The sequence below is a fragment of the Apodemus sylvaticus genome, chromosome 7 (assembly GCF_947179515.1).
Source record: "Apodemus sylvaticus chromosome 7, mApoSyl1.1, whole genome shotgun sequence".
NCBI classification, from domain to species: Eukaryota; Metazoa; Chordata; class Mammalia; order Rodentia; family Muridae; genus Apodemus; species Apodemus sylvaticus.
This window is the reverse complement of record NC_067478.1, coordinates 98398823-98420799: the sequence shown is the minus strand read 5'-3', so window position 1 is coordinate 98420799 and position 21977 is coordinate 98398823.

Sequence of the window (21977 nt, the reverse complement as noted above, 5' to 3'; positions counted from 1 at the left end):
CCGATAGTTCAGTCTGGCACATAGATCACGTCTTTGATCTCTCACACTGATGTTAGGTCTCTGGAGCTCACAGATTCTCCTTGAGTTTAATTCTTCATGGCATCCCCAGCACCACACTGTCCTCTCCCATCTATCACACGCCGTCCTGGATCCTCTGGCTTGTTGCCTCAGTGGTTAAGATGGACTGAGGAAGCAATGTCTGTTTCCTCCCCTCTCCTGATACGGTCTCATGTAAGACTCATGGTGGATAAGCCTGGGAAGTGGGGGAAGGCCATTAACCCAGCGTAAGAAGACAGGGTTTTGATTCCTGGTGCAAGACATTTCTAGACTAAATCTCTCACCTCTCTGAGCTTCAATCTCCCCCTAAGAAAAAGAGGAAGGCACATGCCTACCTTGGCACCTGGCACATATGCCTGACACCAAGGGAAGCTACTGTAAATATTATTAAGTGAAAGGTCCATTGACTACTAGCTCTATGACAAAGAGAAATGCAGGAGGCTTGAATCTGTTGCTACTTGAAGTGTTGTAAGGACTCTTGGCACTGTCAGCAGGGCTCAAACTCGCTTTTCAATCTCAATACACAAATCGTAACACAAGAGAAAAAAGAGAAGACTCCAGAAGGAAGGCAGCTAAAGGATAGCCCTGGATTCATTCCCAGCATGGCGCATTCACAGAACAACTCGGGAGATTTCTCCATCCTTCGGGGAGAGAAAGGTTTTGCTCCAGCTGCAAAGATGAAGAGCCCACCTATTTCAGCAACAGCCCCTCCCAGAGGCTTCTGGGATCTTTGGAGAGGGCTGATAAGGGGTGACATAGCTCAGAACCTCCAGGGTATCCATCTGCCAGCTCACTCACTCTGCATCTCGTCCATAAGAGGAATGAACTATGACAAGCAGTCTGCTTGTGCACATGTGTAAATGTGCCTGAGTTTACATGTGTACTGGACCAAGACAGGAGGGCTCCTGTTTAGAATAGAGAGTACTACAGGATTGACTTAAAGTATATAGAAAACGAACTAACCTCAAGGATACAGGAAGGAATAAGACGGTTCAACAGGAACCAGACTTCCTATGCCCCAGCAGAGCTATGGGGCAGTCGAGGCAGGCAATGGCGACCGTATCTATCTCCAGAAGAAAGTTGATGTCTGTGGAGCCAGGCAAGACAAGGCTGAAAAGATGTCTCAGCATTTTCCTTTTGATCATGTGAGCCCTGGTCTGCCCACACCTCTGTGTACCCGCATGCAGCTGCTCAAAAGCCATCAGATCATCAGGCTAGTTTATGATAATTAGGCTCTTGAATAATAGAAAATTCCCATGAGCCCCAGACAGAGAACAAACAAAGATAGTTTTTGCCTTCTCTTGAGGTATTTCATTGATGGTTAAGCTTGGTACCCAAGCTCCAAATCCCAACAAGCACTCGTGAAGATCTCTATCCTCCCCCTTCTCTTCCCCTCCTTCTTTCTTCCCTTCCCTTTGGAGATCTCGTCATTTATGTAACTCAGCAAAAATTAATGAAGCATCTGTGATAGAATCATGGGCTAGGTACCAGGAATATAAATGAATTAGACAACTGCTACCCTCGAAACCTCACAATCCAGAGGTTTCGAGGGGTTGAAAACATTCTGTTTGCTCTACTTAGGATCCACTAGGAGCTTTTAGTTTTAAAAGTATTAGAGAGGTGGGTCCAGGTAGTACTTTCCCCCAAGTAAAGAAGATATGAAGTAAGGGCTGGCTTCTGATGGTTTATGATGCTTCAGGGCAGCCATGTTGGAAGCAGAGTAGTTGATGCTAACACATGGCTACTTTATGTGTAGAGTCGGCTAACAGAGCATGTCCTCTGCTTCTCAGCTTAGCCATCCCCAACCCTATGCTGGTCTCTTTGCCTTCCAGTCTCTTCCAGCATGTCTCAACCAGTAAGACTGTGGAAGTTTCTGTGAAGAAATCATCTATGCGCACAGAGACCTACTGTGTGCCAGGGCTGTGGGCTTTAGCTAGATGCTGGTGACAGCAAAAACTAAATCATTAACCGTGCCCATGAGGCTCTTAATCACCTGCAGATGCTGGCAAATACCAAAGATTACAATCCCCCAAGATGTGAGCATACAGAAGACTGTAAAAGGTCCAGGGAGAAGGGCCAGTTCTGTCCTGGGAGACAAAGGACATCTTTGTGACAGCAGAGACATCTGGAGCTTGCCATCTAGTGGGGAAAATGAGTGTGTGTAGAAATCACTGCAACACAAAGGAGCATTAAAACATCATGGGTATGGAAAGTAGAAGGATCTGTTTAGCTAGGACAGTAGTGCGCAACCTTCCAAATGCTGTGACCCTTCAATACAGTTCCTCATATTGTAGTGACCCCCAACCATATAATTATTTCGTTGCTAGCTCATAATTGTAATTTTGCTACTGCTATAAATTCTATTGTGGATATCTGATATGCAGGAGAATATCTGAGAGACAAACCCCAGGGGGTCGTGACCCACGGGTTGAAAATCACTGAGCTAGACAATCAAGTAGTACAGGATTAAAGGATGACACTTAACTTCCCCCTTGCTAACGGGTAGAATTTTCAACATTCATTCACTCCGCAGATATTTATTTATGAAGTTACCCATATGTTATTCTCGTTAGGGGAAACAGCCTTGTCATGGTGGAGCTTACATTTTAGTGCGCATGATAAAAAAATAAGCAGAATCAATAAACTAGAGAATGAATCAGCAAACTTTTCCTGGAGAGGACTAGTTAATAAGTATTCTAGTCTCTACAGGACATATGTTTCTCAGATACAACTTATCAGTTTTGCCTTTGACGTACAAGACAACCTTTGAAACACATAAGAAAACAAATATAACTGTACTCCAATTAAACTTTATTTGTGAAGAGGAAGGGTAGGTTGGATGTGATCCACAGGTCTCAGTTTGCCAACGCAATAGTCAGAAGCACTAAAAAGAAAACCAGAAAGGGAAAATAAATGCAAGAGATGTCAGAAAAGGGGCTGGAGAGATGGCTTAGCAGTTAAGAGCACCAACTGCTCTTCCAAAGGTCCTGAGTTCAAATCCCAGCAACCACATGGTGGTTCCCAACCACTTGGTGGGTCACAACCATCTGTAATGAGATCTGACGCCCTCTTCTGGTGTGTCTGAAGATAGCTACAGTGTACTTACACATAATAAATAAAATCTTTAAAAGAGAGAGAGAGAGAGGGGAAAAAATAAATCTTAAAAAAAGAAAGAGTCAGAAGAAGGGCTTGAGGCTTTAGTCAGGAAAAAGATGAGACTTCCTGTAGGAAGTAGGAAGTGAAGAAGAGCAGTGGGGACAGAAGGAAAAGTAAGTTTAAATCATGAGGACTGGAACGGTGAATCTCTGGTACTCAAGTGCAAACAAGGAGGTGACCTCCAGGAAGAGGGTGTTTCAGGGCAGAGAGAAGAACTGGAGTTGAAGACAAACATGACAGCAGGTGCTTGAGGACAACAAAACGCCCTCAGAGCAATTTGGCAGGAGTGTGGAATGATACGGTAGGGTCATAGATAGAAGGAAATGCTAGTAAGGGAAAAGCCATAGCATTCAGGCAGGAGCTCAAGCGCATGCGCGGAGCCCCACTAGGCGCCCTAGGAAGGGCTTCCCTGAGAATTCTCTTTGGCCCAAGAGTGCACACATAGTTGCTGACCCCAAACAAGCTTAGGAACTGTGAGATGCTCTTCTACCTTAGCCATATATAACTGCCCTAAGTCTGGGACAGTACCAATGAAATTAAGGCTTGTCCCCACACCCCTTTGGTGCATAAACCCCATGGCAGGAGCTGGAAGAAAGCGCAGTTAGAAGGCGTCTGGTTCATCCTCTCTTCTCTCTGCAAGTCTGATGCTAAGGCTTCCCCCTCAGCATATCTGAGAGGCAGGCTCCTTCTGTTGCCAGAGAAGCGCCCACTATGTGCACATAGTGCTCTGTATCTGCCTTGCTTATCTTACTTATCCAACGTGATTCTTTGAGGAAGGTGGTTTTTACCTTTGTCTTGTAGACGTGGGAGCAGAGACTGAGTACTGTCAGCGACATTCCCAGAGTTAGCCTCTGGGCACCAGGTGCGAGACCATAGCAATCCCAAGCTGGATGTGGAGATCCTTCCAACTCTCCATGATGCTTCCATCCTTCCGTCCCAAGTTCCCCTCCTCTCAGAGCCCCCTCCCTTGCCAGCTCAACTGGTACCAAATTAGCATCTTCTCAAGAATGCTAGTTTGTCTTTCCTCTCTCAGGCCTGTGACACAGACCCCTCCCCAAACTGTATTCAACTCTTCAGATACCAGAGCCTTCTTCTCTGCTCCTCCTGTGCCCTCTCCACCTCCTCGCACTCTCTCCCTGGCATACCCCCCAACTCCAGCTCTCCAGCTCCTCTACTGAGGCAATCCTATGCTGTTTTCTGGAGGGCAGAGCTGTCCATACTTCTCCATGAGATACTGTCCTTGCATAGCTATTGATGACTCCGATTCATTCTAGAAGCATCTCTGTCTGAGTGGTGAACTTGCATAGAGAATGGGTATAAACTCCAATTTAAACATTTTGGATTTAAGTTGCAAATCATTTCTAGTTTTTCACAATCTTCTTTTTCTCCTATTTTTTTACTCTCTCTCTCTCTCTCTCTCTCTCTCTTTCTCTCTCTCTCTCTATATATATATATATGTGTGTGTATGTGTGTGTTTATATAAGAGTGTGACAGTGTTGCTGGTTGGAAAGGCATCAGATCTCTGTCTATGGGTGGAGGGAAGGTTCAGGGCTGACATCTCAGGCAGATGTGACCTCCTTCCTCTAGGACAGATGTATTAGTCAGGGTTCTTCAGAGTCACAGAACATATGGGTAATCTCTATATAGTTAGGGAATTTGTTGACAATTTATAGCTTGTAGTCCAACTCCCCAACAATGGTCAGCAGCAGCTGTGGATGGAAGTCCAAGGATCTAGCAGTTACTCAGTCCCACGAGGCAAGCAGGCAAGGAAGAGTGAGTGAGTTTTCCTCTTCCAACGTCCTTATGTAGGTCTCCAGCAGAGGGTGTGGCCCAGATTAAAAGTGTGTGCCACCGAGCCTTTAATCCCAGATGACCTTGAACTCGGAGATCTCCTTGTGTTAATCTTGTGGAATTCATAGCCACTATGCTTCAAGATCTGCATGCCAAGATCCAGGTCAGAAACTTGTATCTCTGAGCCTCCAGATTAGGATCACAGGGGAACATTCCAATTCTTGATTGTAGTTCATTCCAGACACAAGTTGACCACCAGGAATAGCCGCTACAACAGAGATGCCTCCGTAGGCTCATACTAGTGGGGATGCCTGTCCAGGAAGAAGTAATCCCAAGACCAGGAAGCTCCAGGAGAGATCAGCAAGCAGCTATACCCAGGGCTCCCCTGCCCCTGCTAAACTCGGAACATTAGTTATTATCGAATTCTCAGCTTCTTTATCTCAAATATCAGCTTACCGTGCCCACTTCTGATAATCACGTGAAGACTAGATGAAATCATATGTAAATCACAGGGCTTATCTTTTGTGAGGATATGCTAAAAGGAAAGCCAGCTCCCTCTGCCCTTTCTTCCCATGTTCGACCTCCAGAGTTCCTCTGGGGACCTCTGACTCACCTCTGACACTGCAATGGCCTTCTGCTCCTGCGGCTACTTAAAGGACAATTGCAGTGAAGGCCAGGCTAGGAGCCCCCAGTGTCCCCAAGCACTCCCTCCTTAGCTTTCTATCAATGAGCATGGTGAGTCATCTCTTGCTGGTGAGTTTTCCTGCTTGTGCAGCCTCTTGGAGCTGGCTCTGCAATCCCCACCTGTGTGCAGCTAAGATCTTCAAAGAGTTGCTTCCTGCTGAGCCGAGCTCAACCAGCAAGCCCCCCTCCCTCCCTCAGAGATTCAGCAAGGGAGAGGTGGATGCCTGGCTCAGCTTCAGGCCACCCAGCCTGCAGGAGCCTGAGGCAGGAGAACTCTCTCCTGATGCAGCCCGGAGGCAAGCAGCCTAGGAGACAACCCCAGCCCACTGGGTCTTGCAAACCTGCCTCTGCTGTGGTGCTACTTGACCAAGTAGGAGATCACTGAACTCCTGACCCAGAAAGACAGGGCTCTTGTCATAAGGAGAGGGATGTTTTAACTTCCATGCACGAAGCTCCCGAGAAAAAAAATTAAAGTTCTGTCAAAACAGGTTAGTATATTAGCAATCACAGCTCGCTACCATCTGTATTTGTTCCACTTGTGGCGTTTATGACGGTTATCCACATTAATTATTTCTCTGCTAAAGTCCCTTTTAATTTCTGAACACTGTTATTTCTAAGAAAGATGGATATTAGATATGCCACACATCAGCACAGGGTGGCATTACAGCATGCTATTAAGTTCAGATGCTGAGGCCCAGCAGAAATAACTTTGTTATTTGTAATCGCAATAAAGTATTTTATGTTGTGGCTCAAAAGGAGGAACAGCATTGGTGGAAGCTGACTTCTTCCTTCTGCAATGGCCCTCAATTCACTAAGAAAGACAGACTCTGCTTAGACTGGGGTGGTTTAGCATGCAAGAGAGTGCTGGATTGGGGTGCTGTGGCCATATTTCAGTCAGCAGAGCACCAACGGAGCATGCTTGAGACCCTAGGTTGATTCCTCAACACCCCTTAAAATGAGACGGTGAAGACACACAGGTCTGTAACGTCACCCCATCCTCTCCCGAGATAACATGGAGGATAAGGATTTTAAAGTCATTCTCAGGCTCAGGCAGCTTGAAGGCCATCTTAGCTATCTATATCAAACTCCATTTCAGAACAGCGAAAGGAAAGTTAGTTTGAGATTCCTGAGCTGGGCAATGGAAACAATCATTCTCAAGCCTGGGAGAACTAACAAAGCCCAATTCACAAGGAGAACTCCCAGAGATGCTGACTCAATAGAAACGGGTCGACCTGTAGCTCATTTCTACTACTTTCTATCACTGCTAACCCATACATCCAGAGGATGGGAACCTCCCAAAGTGTTCAGCTTATAAACACCAGTCACACGTCCTACATACTAGCCTTGGGAGGCAGCCTTTATCGTTCTATGAGAGGATAATTTAAATTCCTCCTAATTTCTGACCATCAGCTCCAATGAAAGGTGCTAGAGGGTTAAACAACTAGAGACCAGAAAGGGCAGGCAGCCAAATGAAGCCAAAGCAGGGATAGAAAAAGCAAAGGAAATGGTGTTTGTGGAGTGTTTTGTCATAGTGACATTAGTGCTTCTGAGGTGAGCCAGGCTAGGTGAGACCAGATGCGCCAAGATTCCTCCCGACTCAAGCATGCCTTGCCCTTCCTGTTCACTCATTCACTTGTCAAAAATAGTCCGGCCATCTGTGATGCACCGGGCACTTTGCTGGCCCCAGGCCATTGGTGTTAGTGAACAGACATGCTTTGGTTGTCAGGAGTGACAGACAGATAACTACAGCATGAAAAATTTCACAGCCACACGCTAGAAAAAGAAGCAAATCTGCCTTGAACAAGGTGGATCCTATTTACATGAGGTTCTAGGACGAAAAGAAAAGCAGCTACCAGGAATCAGATCACTCTACTGTAGTCTGCCTTGAGCACCCTCGGATGCCTGACAGTCTTAAATTCAAGACAGCAAATAACTCCTTGTTTCAAGTGTCTAGTTCTTATAGAAACTGGGTTCCTGCTTCTGCTGGGGACATAGCTCCCCCTGGCGGTCGGAGGCCCAAGTTCTCACAGGCTACAATCTCTCCAGAGTCTTCAACAGGCACACATGGCTTAGATGGGAACCTAAAGTCCTGAAAGCAAATACCGGCCTTGTTTCCTTTGAGGGAGGCTCTGTTGACCCATCTGAAACCTTCATTAATACCGAGTTCAAATCCCACCATCCCATTTTGCTGGGTGTTGGGATTTCAGGCAGTTAGTGAAGCTCTCAGACCCCTATTTTAAGTTATTGCATTTGGATCGCAGCAAAAAATGCTACCAAGCAATCCATTTCAGGGTAATGGTGCCAATGAGGAGCTGGTGTGAAGATTAAATATGACAACAAAATAACACCTAGCTGCAGGTAGGTCCTCGCGATGCTTTACTTTTATTTTAAAGTTTCGAATTCTTTCTTCTCTGCATCCTGCCTTCCACCTTCTCTCCCTGTCTCTCTCTTATCCTTACTCCATCCTCTCTTCTCTTGCACAGATCTTCCTGCTTCCCCTCCAGCCTTCCTTGCCCTTTTCCTCTGTCCTTTCTCCTTTGCAATCACTTAAACATGTATGCGTGTGTGTGTGTGTGTGTGCACACACACACACACACACACACACACACCTATTCTCTTTCTCTTCACCACTTTTCTCCACCCTTTTTATTGCCAACCTTTTGTGAAAGGTCCTATTATTGGGTACATTCAGATGCTATGAAGGTAATTTACATGTTGTGCTAAGCCAAAGAGGAGCTCATGAGTAGCGAACACTGTAACTCATCGACTATTCTTCAGACAGGAACTGGAAGCCTGTCTGCATGGGTCACACTAGAGCACAGGTCCCTCTGCCCACCTTCACCCGTGCTGGTATCTGAACACCCTGGTCCCTCTCTGGTCCTTTTGGCTTCTCTATTTGCAGCATCTTATCTTCAAGCCCCTTGCCTTGACTCTTTGCCCTTTTCTTTCTTCTCGCTTCTCTTCTGTATCTCTTCTTTGCTACAGCAGCTTCCCTCTTGTCTTTGATTTGCACCGACCGCAGACCATGTTTCCCCCTATTCCCAAACCGCATTTTCTCACGCAGCCTGTAGTAGCTCTTCCCTGTCACTGTAAAAGCTTTTTCATCTCCATTTGGAGCCATTTGCCCTGATCATGGCTCTCTCGGAGATCACACTGACGAGACTGTGTGGTCTTTGGCTGTCAACGATCCCCAGGAAAGACAAGTATGTACTTAAGACATGCATTTTAATTCGGAGACCCCTCCCTCAGAGGCTAGTGGGTGCAAGCAAAAGCTGCCCCCAGGCCCAGCCTGGCCCCAGTGGTACACAGTGCTCTTTGGGAAGGACACTGGGAAACGCTGAATAGCTGCCTCTCCTCCCCCCACAAAACAGATGGGGACGGGATGAGCAGGCCAAGGCTGGCTTTCTCAATTGCTTTCTTTCTCGGCTGAGTTCCCTGTGAGGAGGAAAGCAATGGAATTATCTGATGACAAAACAGAAAGTAGCTTGGTTGTCTGGGCATTGTTCCTGGGGTGAAGGGGTAATCGGCTTGTGAAGGGTGTGATTGTGCAGAATGGAGAGTCCCCGACCACTCAGCCCCACAGACGCTGGGCTGGTGTGTGCTTTTGAATCTAAAAGGGGGATTCATCTCAAGTCTTCAGCCTGTGGCTTGAAGCCATGGAGGGGTCGAAAGAACCCTATAAATAAAACTCTGCTAGTAACCCAGAGGAAGAGACCATCTCATGGTAGGACTTGCTATACAGGTTCTGTCGTGAGCAGCTTGGGGGCACCCCAACTTTTATTTAGACTCTGCTCAGAGCAGGTTCTGAGATAGGCATTCAAATGTAAGTCTTTTTTTTTTTTTTTTTTTTTTTTCAGGAGAAATCTGAAAAATCATGTAGAGGAGGGAGAAAGGGATCAGGAGACAGAAGAATGACTCTGACAGAGGAGTTGAGTGAGGCACCTGAGTGCAGCTGGCTTTCAGCCCCAGGGGGAGCCTACAGACTCAAACCCTTTCCCACTGAGGTGCATGTCACTCGGCCTGTCCGTGAACTGAGCATGCTTCCACAGCCAAACAGACACCCTGCACCACATCACACTCAGAGCACAATAAAGCAGGCCTGGCCACAGGTACTAGGTGCGTCCTAAGAGTGGTCAATGCCGCAAGTCATGAGGGTCTTGTGGTCCTGACACACTGCTTTGAAACCCAGGGTCAGCCAGCCAGGGAATAAAGATCATAGACCGAGCAACTAGAAAGACTCTAGTATGGCTCTCCTATTCTGTCATGGTCATGTGGTGAAGTGGAGAGAAGATGTATAATGCAAGAAAGACATTTTTGCTGCTTCTCCTCCTCATAGATCTGACCCCCAAAGCACAAAAATCCCCACACCCAAAAAAGGATGCAAAATTGGGTGTGTCTGTGTGTTGATAAAATTCCACTGAGTAAACCTGACAGAGATACATTAGGGCCACAGACTACAGTTGCCCCATACTTACTCTGGGCAGATTGACCTATTAGACCCCCCAAGTTCCTCCTGTTTCCATCTTTTCAGTTGTCCTCTACCTGTATATATTGTCGCCTCATAGCCCATTTTAAGCCAAATATCGCCATCTCAAGGAAACATCACCCACTACCTAGCCAGGTTAGATAACACATCCATCTCCTGCCCTACACACACACACACACACACACACACACACACAGGTCTTCAGCCCTTCAGTCTTCTTGAGACCACCTCTCACAGTGGTAATTGCATAATTAATTATGTAATTAGTTATTTAATGCCTCTCTCCCTTCCCAGCATGCACTCTCCTCTCAGTCAATGAGGCCTGCCACCCAGGGTATCTCAGGACACCTTCCCATCCTAACCGCTACAAACAGCGGTGCTGCCCAGTCCAGACTCTCGGTCTCTCTCCAGCGCCTCTGCAGCGCCTCCTGACCCATCATCCTGGATCCCTTGCTCCTGTGGTTGGAAGCACCCAGCAGCTCACCTTTGTTTCCATGAAAAGGCCTGGCTTTGAAGAATGGCATCAGAAGCCCTGACAGTCCTGGCCACCTTCTTCTTCCACACCTAAGCTAATACCTGTAGCTCTAACCAAGTCCCTCCTCTTGTTGTCCTTTACCTTCAAATATAAAGTATCCAGGCCTCTGTGCATGCAGTACTTCCTGCCTAAAGATCCAGGAAGCAGGAGGCGTGTTGCAGTGTTTCCCACTAGTTAGCTTCTACTTCCTGGGCCTGTAGCCAATCAGTCCATTTGGATGTTAATTGTCCGCAATCATTTCCATTTCGGGCACCACCCAGCATCACTCCAGGCCTTTGGCTTTCCAATGGCGGCCCCCAAGACCATTTACCCTTGCACCCCAACTTTCCCATCCTCACCTGAGAATCAGAACCGCAGATTCCTATGGGCCCCGGGGCTCCGGGGCTTTCCAGATGTTCTGTTTTTCACTGCATGGCAGCTGCCACCAAGGGTATCTATTTGCCTCCCTATTTGCCTACCTGCTATACTCCTACAAAACTCGGGACCAAGAACCTAGTACCCATCAGGTAGCACTGAGAACCTAGCACCCAGCACCCAGGACCCAGCACGCATCTTTTAGCCCCATGACAAAGAATAGAAGTCATTCAGTAAACAACTGCACAAACTCCTAAATCACTTGTTTGATTTCGATCTGACAGCTAGGTGGAGGGGGACTTCAGGGCCTCAGATGTTATATTTTGTAGGAGGTGCCAGTTGAAAAGAGGGGTCATCTTAGCCTGCATATACTACCTCCACCTACTGCTTCTGGGTCCTGTCAGCTTCTCAGCAGTCACCCACCTCAACCACTGTCCCAAATTTCCCCCTTCCACTCCTTCCCATAAGCTAACACACTGACTAGCACTAGGCACTAGCTCAGCAACACCAGGGGAACAGGGCACCCCACTCTCCTACCACCACTGGCAAGGATGGCACCAGAACGGGGTGGTAACCATGAGCCTACAATGTCTCCTCTCCTGCAGCCCCGGAGCTGGAGAGGTGGCCGGGTTGTAGGAGGGAGTGCATGGTCTGAGAAGGTGCTAGCTGTCTGCGATCACAGTGGTACCCAGGCAGAGAGGACTGTGAGAGACTCATCCCTCCCCGCACTGTTCCACCAAGCACAGCTCACTTGGAATTTGCTTGAGTAAACAAGGACGGCCTGCCCCCTTGTACACACTATCCAGGTGCGCGCTCCTTCCTTATCTGAAACATTTCCTTCAGGCTCTCTGCAGCCAGCCATACCGTCAGTTTTATGATTGCAGATAATTCACATTCAAACAAACTGACTTGTCAGAGACACAGCAGGGGAGAAAGCTGCCTGGACGAGATCCTCCCCAGCTCTCTGGCTTTGCTCTTCTCTTTCCTGGTATCTTTCATGTCCAGAGGAGACCACTGGGAGAGGGCTTTGACCAGTTGATGGCCGAAAAGTGGATACCAGTGAGGCTGTGAAATTGTAGGCCACCGCCACCGTGAGTGGCCTTCTAGAACATCAGAGAGGCATTCACACTGGGGTGTCACCTTTCTGGTTGGTGCAGTGCCCTGCTGTTCTTAGGAACACTCTTGTATTTTCTTATGAAGTAGCTTTTATAATGGGTTGTGAATCAGCATCACCTGTAGAAGAGGATGGCTGGGTAGGGTGGCTCAAAAGTTTGAGACACCCTGGCCTTTCCATGCCATAGCAATTTCAGGGGGATAAAGATGCAGGTTCCCAAGCCCAGGACATCCCTACCCTATGAAATTAAACTGCTCAAGCCCATCCGTACTGAAGCAGACTGTCTAAGGGACAAGACATAGATCTCAGTGTGTGTGTGTGTGTGTGTGTGTGTGTGTGTGTGTGTGTGTGTGTGTCTGTCTGTCTGTCTGTCTGTCTTTCTCCCTCACTTCTTCCTTCTTTTAGCTACCCTGATACTAAATCTTTTGAGTAAACAGAAACCATTGATTTACTAATACATTAGGTCAAAAAATTTTCCTTAAATCTGATTGTTTGTCTGCATAAACATTAGGCAGGATGGAGATCATTATTTTGTAGAAAGCCCATCCCTCAACCACCCATTTGGTCCCTAAAAAGATGGAATGGGCCTTCTCTAAGGGTCCCAGATCACTGCATGAAGGTTTGCCTTGGATGTCTGGGCAGCCAGAGTGATTGACAACAATGTGCTCAACTTCATTAGTACAGATCCCAGACTTTCTTTCCTGGGAAGGGAGAATTGGCCTGCCCAACCCCCAGAAAAGAGGAGGCTGTATCAGCTCTCAGTCCCAGAGAGGGGCACTGAGATCTGGTATTTCCCTTGTCTGTTTTCTGATATGAATCTTCCTGGCAGCCTGCAGCCCAGTCGAAATCTGAACCTTGTGAGAAGATCTATTGAGTTGACACTGTTGCCATGCATTAATTAAAGTTCAATTAATTATTAAAATGGCATTTATTGAGGTTTAGCAGCTTGGAAGTAAGATTCGAGTTTGCGGTGGCTGTAGACTTTAGTAATTCTAGTCTTAATAATCAGTTGCGATCTGTTTGATTTGGAATCCCTTTTCTTATTAAATCGAAATCAAACCTTTCTTTGAGACACCTAATTGTAAGTGAAACTAATTTGCTTCCCCTCGGGGCAGCAGGGACTCTGAGTCTGTGCAGGATGAGGAAATCCCACATTAGAACGGAGACAGGGCCCCTCCCTGCCAGATATGAGAGGCGATGGTTATTCATGGAGAGCATCGTTTAGAGAAATGGTCCCCTAAGCTCCCATCTGCACACACGTTAACTGGAGCTTTGAAGACTGCATTCCTAGCTCATTAGAAATGTCAGCAAACCGTGGAAGTCTCCTCCAATGATCCTGAACTGTCTCAGAGTTGCTTCTCCATTCAGATAACTTCTGAGACTGTATGGACCTTCGATAGGAAGGAAGAGAGGGAAGGAGGGAGGGAGGAAGAGAAGAAGGAAGGAAGGGAGGGAGGGACGGAGGAAGAGAAGAATGAAGGAAGGGAGGGAGGATTGATTGATTGATTGATTGATTGATTGATTGATTGATTCTGAGCCACACATCTGCTCCTCACTTCTCCAGCATGTCTGCTCCTAAACCCTTCCTAGTGGTTAGGGTCTTGCTGCAGACAGTCCTAGATCAACTGGCCATCAGATGGTATACACACGCACACATACACACACACACACACACACACACACAGAGAGAGAGAGAGAGAGAGAGAGAGACAGAGACAGAGACAGAGACAGAGACAGAGACAGAGAGAGAATATAGAATAAATACAGACTTAGTAGGGGACACAGGGATCGAAACCACAGATCTGAGGCTCACTATCTGTGACTCCTAAAGACATGTCCTAACATTCTGAGCATTAAGTTCCATGTCTCTAAATTGACTGTGACAAGAGCAACCTCACAGGGTATTTATAAAGGTCAGAGATAATGAATGTGAGGTGCCTGCAGAGTAACACAGGACCTGGTGTTGAGAAGACACTCCAAAATTGTCTTTTTTTTCTTTTCTTTCTTTTCTTTCTTCCTTTTCTTTTTGGCCTATGGATTATCAAACACACCTCAAATGGTATCAAATAACAAACACAGAGCAGAACACAGTGCCTCTGTGAGACACAAGCGTCACTCTCCTGTCTTGATTCGGAGGGATGAGCTAAGCATGGTGTTATAGGAAAACACATCCGATCATGATAACATGGGCAGCCTCGGGTGGGATCAGAAATGTTGTATTAACACAGATCGGGATAGTAAGTTTGGGATAAGGAAACAAGAGTCAAGAAATGACCTGAAGAAAGCCTGGATTCAGAGATCACTGTCTGGAAGGAAGGAGGAGATAAGAGAGTACAGTAGAGGGAACAGTGCATCTGATAGGGAAGGGAGCATCAGGAAAGCGAAGGTCTGTGAGCTCAGGTTGACCATCAAGCTGAGACCCTGGACTTACGACAGATGTGAAAGAGAGGGTTTAGATCCATCAACCAAGGAGTGCCATACTGAGCCTACAGCCCCTGGTTCTGTATGCATGGAGCCTCCTCAGGACTTGCTCCCCAACCATGACAAACCAAAATGAGATCTACAGCTTGTTCGTTAACCTGTACAACTAGATGGTGGGGACCCTGGGTCTCATGTGCCCTAGGTCAAGGTTTGAGATCCATGGATAAAGGACTATATCGTCTGCCTCCCCTTCCAGCTATTTCCATTATAGAGGAAACAGGGCGGTCAAAGCGAAATCTCAGGTCTGTGTGCACATTTTCCAAGGGAAACAAATAGGTTTCCTAAACAGGCCTGGCTTTCTGGCTAACTGCCTTTGGTGAGCAGGACATTGTCATCCAATCCTGTTTACTCAGATTCCCTGGGCTGTCTCCTATGCTTGATTTCACATACTCATTTTGGCTGCTTTAGCTGCAGAACGACGTTGCAAACTGCTGAGGAGGAGAGAGGAGCTGCTGGGGCAGATGGAGGCTTCCTGACTCCTTAACATGCTTTTCACATACGAGAGCAAATGGGAAAGGGAGAGGGTTCCTTTCCTGATAATCGCATGGCACAAGGCCTGTGGAAACCCTTCTTTCTTTCAGGGACATCTGTCCTTCTCAGGCCAGCAGTCTTCCGTTGTCCCCACGTGGCTCTGCTTGTGAGTGAACTGGTGTGGGAGAGGAAGGGATGGGGTGTATGGCCTGCACAGCAGATGAAGAGTCTTAGAGCCAGTCTGTCAGTCAAGGAGAAAGGGTCCAGATGAAAGAGCTGCTCTAAAGATGTGCTGAGAGGCATGGAGCAGGGATTGACAGATGGGTTGGATCGGAACTGAAATGCACAAGAAATCATTGTGTTAGCTCAGACCTGTGATCCTTCAGGAGGCTGAAGCAGAAGGATCTCTAGTTGGGAGCCAATCTGGGCCAAATAATGAGATTCTTTCTCAAACAAAATCGTTGAGAAGAATTATTTAATTAATTAAGGCATGTAGCAAAGGTGCATGGATCCCAAAGAAAGCATCAGTCCCAGAGTAAATGATAAACAGACTTCAAGGTAAAACATTTGAGCGGAGAGATTGATTGATCAGTGGAACAAAAGAGGGTATAGTAATACAACTAAATATACATTTGAAAAGGACATATATAATGGAGTGTTTCCAAATACAGAGCCACCAATCAAGAAATAATCAATGCTCTTGAGTCAGAGACTAGGTTATTTAGGGAGGAAAAAAAATAACTGAACAAGATCCTCTTATCAGATCTTATAGCAAAACAAATCCCACCTGGGTAAAAGTTTGATAAATAAAATTGTAAACCGGAAATGAAAACTGTATCATGTGTCCCATGAAAACATCCATGCATTGATGAATGTGCACACAGTCAAATGCCAAAACCCAGTCCATAGAACACAGTGGCACACAGAGAGCTTGCTTATTTCTAATTTGACATCTGAGAATTACAACCCAGCAAGGAAAAGGGAATTCTTAAGATTCAATAAAGATAAGAGCTCCTACAAGCCATTAGGAAAGTGACATCCTCAGAAAGGGGGAGATTTCCTTATAAACATATCAAAACACAAACCACTTCAACTTTCATAGAAAAAAAATAAAATAAATGATTTTTTTATCTATTAGACAAGATGAAAAATGTAATTATGCCCTCTTGTCCTTGCAATTAAGGGGACAAGAAATCAGTCATGTTCATATTCTTTTGGAGGATAAGAATGGAACCAAAGCCATGAAAGTCTTAAACATAAATATCAATGATAGCTAAGTAGACATTGTTTAATACATATCTAGGTTGAAACCCTACTCCACAGCAAACACTCTTCTATCCGAGCCTCTATTCTATCACCCTTGCAAAGAACTAGATATGACAACAGAAATATTTTTAACACAAATCTCTACTAGCCAATGCTATATTTTCCTGCAACCACCCCCCAAAATGTAGTAGCTTTAAGCATGAGGATGTTTGCTATTCTTCCTGGCTCTATGGCTAGGCTAAGTCCAGTTGTGTGGGTCATCAGCTCCATGGAGTATGACCTGGTGCGACAATCACCCAGAGGCTCCGCTAGGCTGGAAGGCACCAGCAGGCTCACTCATTCGGCCACCCATCAGGGTTGGTGGTGGCTCTGCTAACATTTCTCTCCCTGTGCAGTAAGGATACTCACAGCGTATCAGCCAGATTCCCAGAGGGAGTGTTCTCAGCACCTGAAAACAAAACAGTAAACTCTCTTTAGTTTTGCCTCACTTGCTTTGTAACGTTGCTTCCTTCACATTCTAACTGTCATAGCGAGTTTTGGAGACACTTTTCCTCTACAGCAAGAATTATGGAAGAAATGCTGTCCATCAATGATCCACCACAGGATGCTTTCTATTTAAACTCAGACACAATAGATGTATGCAGACATGCTCATGCATATATACATATGTATACATAAACTTGCATACATGTGGTTTATATATGTATATGTATACACACCAAACGTGCAAAACGATCCCTAAAAAACGGTTTATAATTTTGGCCCCAATGAAAAAAATGAAAACAGGACCTGGAATTTTCATGCTGTTTGTTTTCTTCCTGTGGATATATATGCAGACATACATATGTGCATACATACACATATATATTAACGTTAAAAAGAAACGTATTTTTAGAAAAGCCAAACCTACTTATTGAAATATTGCAAGCTTTATTCAGTGGCTCAGGCATAAATTCTCCACCCACATACAGACTGACGCCAGCTTACAAAGGTTCTACAGGATTATTCAGCTTTACAATGTTGTCCAAACAATGCACATGCAGCAGAAACCTGTTTTTGTATTTGCTGTTTTTTCCATACTTGCGATTTGTGTTGTGATACTGTCTCTTGATGCTGGGAAGCAGCATCGTGTCCTGGTCCACAGGAAGGCACAGCCAACATCCTTGCATGCCCTCAGCTACGACGTTCTGTAGGTTATGGATTTTCAACATTTAATGATTTCTTACTTTACGGGGACGTCCCTGCGGCGGGTTAAGAAGCCTATACGGAGATTTTGCCTCCCCATTCCTTTCCCTCTGATCATGTAGTTCCACCTTCTAAGGAACTGACAGATGGTTTCTGGGAAACCCACCAGCCTGCTTTCAGCTGCACCTTTGCTTAGGATGATACTGCTTCCCTTTTGGGCAGCAGCCTGGTGTGATCACTAGCATCTTCCTTTAGGAAAACCCATGCCTTGTTCTTCTCATTGATTTTTTTTTCAATTTTTATTATTATTTTTGAAATAGCACCATACCATGTAGCCCTGCCTGGCCTGGGACTTGCTATGCAGACCAGATTGGCCTTGAACTCACAGAGACCCATCTGCCCTGGCCTCCAAAGTGCTGAGATTAAATATATATGCTGCCATGCCTTGTTGTTTGTCCTTGATTTTGATGTGGTTACTGAGACAAACCCCATGGCTAGCTTAGGTACATGGCTAGCCTAGGTATGAAGGCCAAAAGTAACTTGCTAACATACATGGCCAGAGGCATCATGGAAACTCAGGTATCAGAAGAGAGTCAGACATCCCATTTAGCTATAGCCAGTGAAAACCAAGAGATTCCCCAAACACAGCTCTGGCTGTTGTGTGGAGAACTAGTTCAAGCTAAAGAGGCGCATATATTAGGCACAAGGCATGAACAGGTTGAGCTACTGGATCATTAGACCTTCTAAGTAGGAAGAGAGGATCCCTGCAGCCAACAGGGTGGGCCGTGACCATCTACTGCAAGCCTCCCTTCTCACTGTTCCTGTCATGCCTCCTCCACTCTCTCCTCACACATGCGCACACACACAAGTGCACTCACAGAGGCCTCCTCTAAGCTGTTCTGAGCTGGTGTGCTCACTTAACTGTGCAGCAAACTAGAACAGGGTGCACATGCAATGCATGAACATGTATACACAGTTGCATGTACTATGTGAGTACCTAATGCTCAGCAGTCTAGGAGTATGCAGAGATACATGGATGTGGCTTCAAGTTGTAAAGTATGTCAGAACTGTGAAGGCATACCTGGTGTGTGTGTGTGTGTGTGTGTGTGTGTGTGTAACAGAAAAAGAGCATATTTAGAAGACAAACCTGGCTGTTCTGGAGAGGGAATCCAGATGGCCTGAGCGTTAGCTCCATTGCTTCTTCCATCTTGAGAAAAGGGAGCCAAGCCAGGAGTAGATAATTCCTCAACACAGTTCCACCTGGACCTGGACCTGGACCTGGAATGAGAGTCACTATCTGTGTTAGGGGACAAGGAGAAAAGCTTCTGGCCCAGGAGCACTAGCCCACCAGTCAGTCCATGCTCCATGGTCCAGTTGGATGGAGATGCATGAGCCCCACTTCCTGGGCCCCTCATTTACAAGAAACCAGTTTTCACACTGAAAAGGAAGTCAGGGCAGACTTCAGTGTCCACGGGCTCTGTGTTAGGATCACAGCTCCCACGCACACTCCCTAACTCTCCACGGACCAGTTGCTTCTTCTCTCTGGTCTCAACTTTCTAATCTCTGAATTAGGAGTGGATCATCCTACCTACTCTGTAAGGTGTCAGGGAGAATAAAACATAAAGAGCTGTGCAGAGAGCCTGGCACCAAACAGGTGAGCAATAGTTAGCTGAAGTAAAAATAGGGAAGAAAAAGCATCAAGGCAATATGTGCCCCTGCTGTTGATAATAGTGATGGTGATGGTGGTAGTGATGGTTTAGTCTGAATCTTGCAAGAACACTCTGATCCAAGCTGCTGTATAGTCTGGCTCTAGGGAACCCGTTCACCCAGTGTGTACAAATGTAAGTTGTATGATATACAACCTGTATAACTGCTGCAGCTAGCCTGTTAGTGGACCAGACAGAAGACCAGAAGGAAGTGACAGCTGGAATGAGCCCAGGTCTCCTGGGTTATCTTGCCATTGCACCTCTTGTCTGAGCACAGCCATCACCAGCTAGACTGATACTCATAGCTTGGAAAAATGCAACCCACTCATCTCCCCATTTGCTCCATAGTCACCCAAAATGCCTTCCCTGCCACCCTGAAAAATGAAACAGAGGGAGAAAGAGACAGACAGACAGAGATGAAGAGATAGAGACAGAGAGAGAGAGAGAGAGAGAGAGAGAGGCAGGGAGACAGACACAGAGAGATAGAGAATTATTTACCCTTTGGGACCCAGCCAGAAGAAGACCGTAGGTGCTACAGGTATTGACAGAGTCAGAACTGAGCTGTATTCTGTCATATGGGTTCGTCCATTCTGGAGACAGCTTGGGTCCAAGATGTCACATGATCCAGTCTGACTTTTCTTGGGTACAACATGCCTCCTTGTCAAATGGGACACACTCAACTTTGCCAAGTGCTGGGCTTCTAAGTCCCCTATGAGCAGTGTGATTGGTGCAGTGACCTTGCAGGAGGCTGGCAACACCGAAATGTGCAAAAGGTGACCTGGCTGGTGGAAGGGCGCCATGAGGAAAGTTGGAGGCCATCTCAGAGAGCCAGCATTCTCAAGGAATCAGCCTCCTGTGTTTTTAGAGCCTGGGCTTTGCTCTAAAAGAAAGTCATTGTACCTGCTAAGAGCAAAGCAAAGTTGAAGAATTCACCTCAGTGCTGACCTCAGCCTCAGAGGGAACTCTCATTCCTAGGTCATCTGGGCCTAAGCAGTGTGGCTGCCACTCAGAGCCCTGACTCTCGTTTGCACAACATGTGACATTTGCAGTGGTGTCAGAGATGTGTGGATTCTTGCATAGTTTTCAGCTGATTTACTTTCTTCAGTTTGTAGTCCCAGCCCTGAGAAAGCAAAGGCAGACAGATCCCTGAGGCTCATCAGCCAGCCTCGCCTAATGGGTGAGCTGCAGGCCAGCAAGAGAGCCTGTCACAAAAAAACCAAAGAGTGTGACATCTGAGGAATGACACCCAAGGTTAACATCTGACTAGATACATATGCATAAATACACATGTGCATGCACCCCTGCATACACTTGTACCTGTACACACACACACACACACACACACACACACAGAGAGAGAGAGAGAGAGAGAGAGAGACTCATGCACTCACTCGCACACAGTTCTGTGGGGAGGTTGATAGATACTGACATAAAGAAAGTGGGGATTAAATAACAAGTTAGCTGATTAATAACAAGCCTGGAACCCAGGACCTGAAGAGTAATAATCTAAGAACGGCAGAGGAGCCGGTTACGGTTGTGACATACATAGGCCAGACTGGCCTTGAACTCATGTTGGAATGGATGGAATAAAATCAACAATAGTCCAGTTTGCCCAGGTATGCTGATATCAAATTAAACAGCAAAGGGTGAGACACACATTGTTTCCTAGAAGTTGAGAAACCACTCCTTAGCTGCCTTGGCTGGTTTCTATTGTCTTTCAGAAGACTGTCACCTCTCAGTCTTAGCACAAGTCCATGAATGCATTGAAGAGTTGTCTGGGGAAGATTTTGGGAGGGGAGAAAGAGATTCGTGTTGGGAGGAAGAAAACATCTATGGAGAGGATATAGGCATTTGTTCATTTAACAAATATGTCTTGCTACATTTTAAGACTCACTAAGAATCACTTATGGTGCCAGAAGCTCTTTGTAAATGGAAATGCTGGGTATCAGACAGGAAAGGATTTGTCCAAACCTCAGCAATGAAAATAGGGCCTGCCTATGAAACAGGCTCTGGGAGCTGTCTGCCCTTCTGCTCCAGCACCTGTCTCCTTCTGTAAGTGAAGGCCAGTGCTCTGCTGTCCCCTCTGCTCAGCATGCTGGGAGAACTCCTGCTTGGAACATCAGAGAAGTGACTTTTCTGTGTGCCCGACACATAATGCCTTTCCAGAATGATGGGCCCTGGGCTCTAAGTCACAGAGGAGAAAGCCATAGACTCTCAGCACCACTGCTGGGTTCCTCCTTGCTGCTGTTCACAGATGCCCCTTCTCAGTGGGAAGAACAGTCCCCACTCCATCTCCCACCAGGCCAGAGAGAGAGCCGAGGAGCTCGGTATGTGTTATGTGTGCTGCTCCCTGGGATCACTGTTGAGAAATGGAAACAGACTGATTACCAGTGACAGTAACTCACTCTCCCCCCTTCTCTCTCTCTCTCTCTCTCTCTCTCTCTCTCTCTCTCTCTCTCTCTCTCTCTCTCTCTCTCTGACACATACACACACACACCTTTCATGAAGTTCATTCATTGTCAGAAGGACCAAGAAACAAACCTTGATGTTGCAGAGTGATTGGGACACATTGAGATGATTCTGCTGTGGTTACCTCTTTCAAATGGTCCTTTCATAGCAATGCAATATCCCTCTGTAAAGGGACACTGACGTATACCCTGGCTTTCAGAGGCTATTTTAGGATGAATGGGC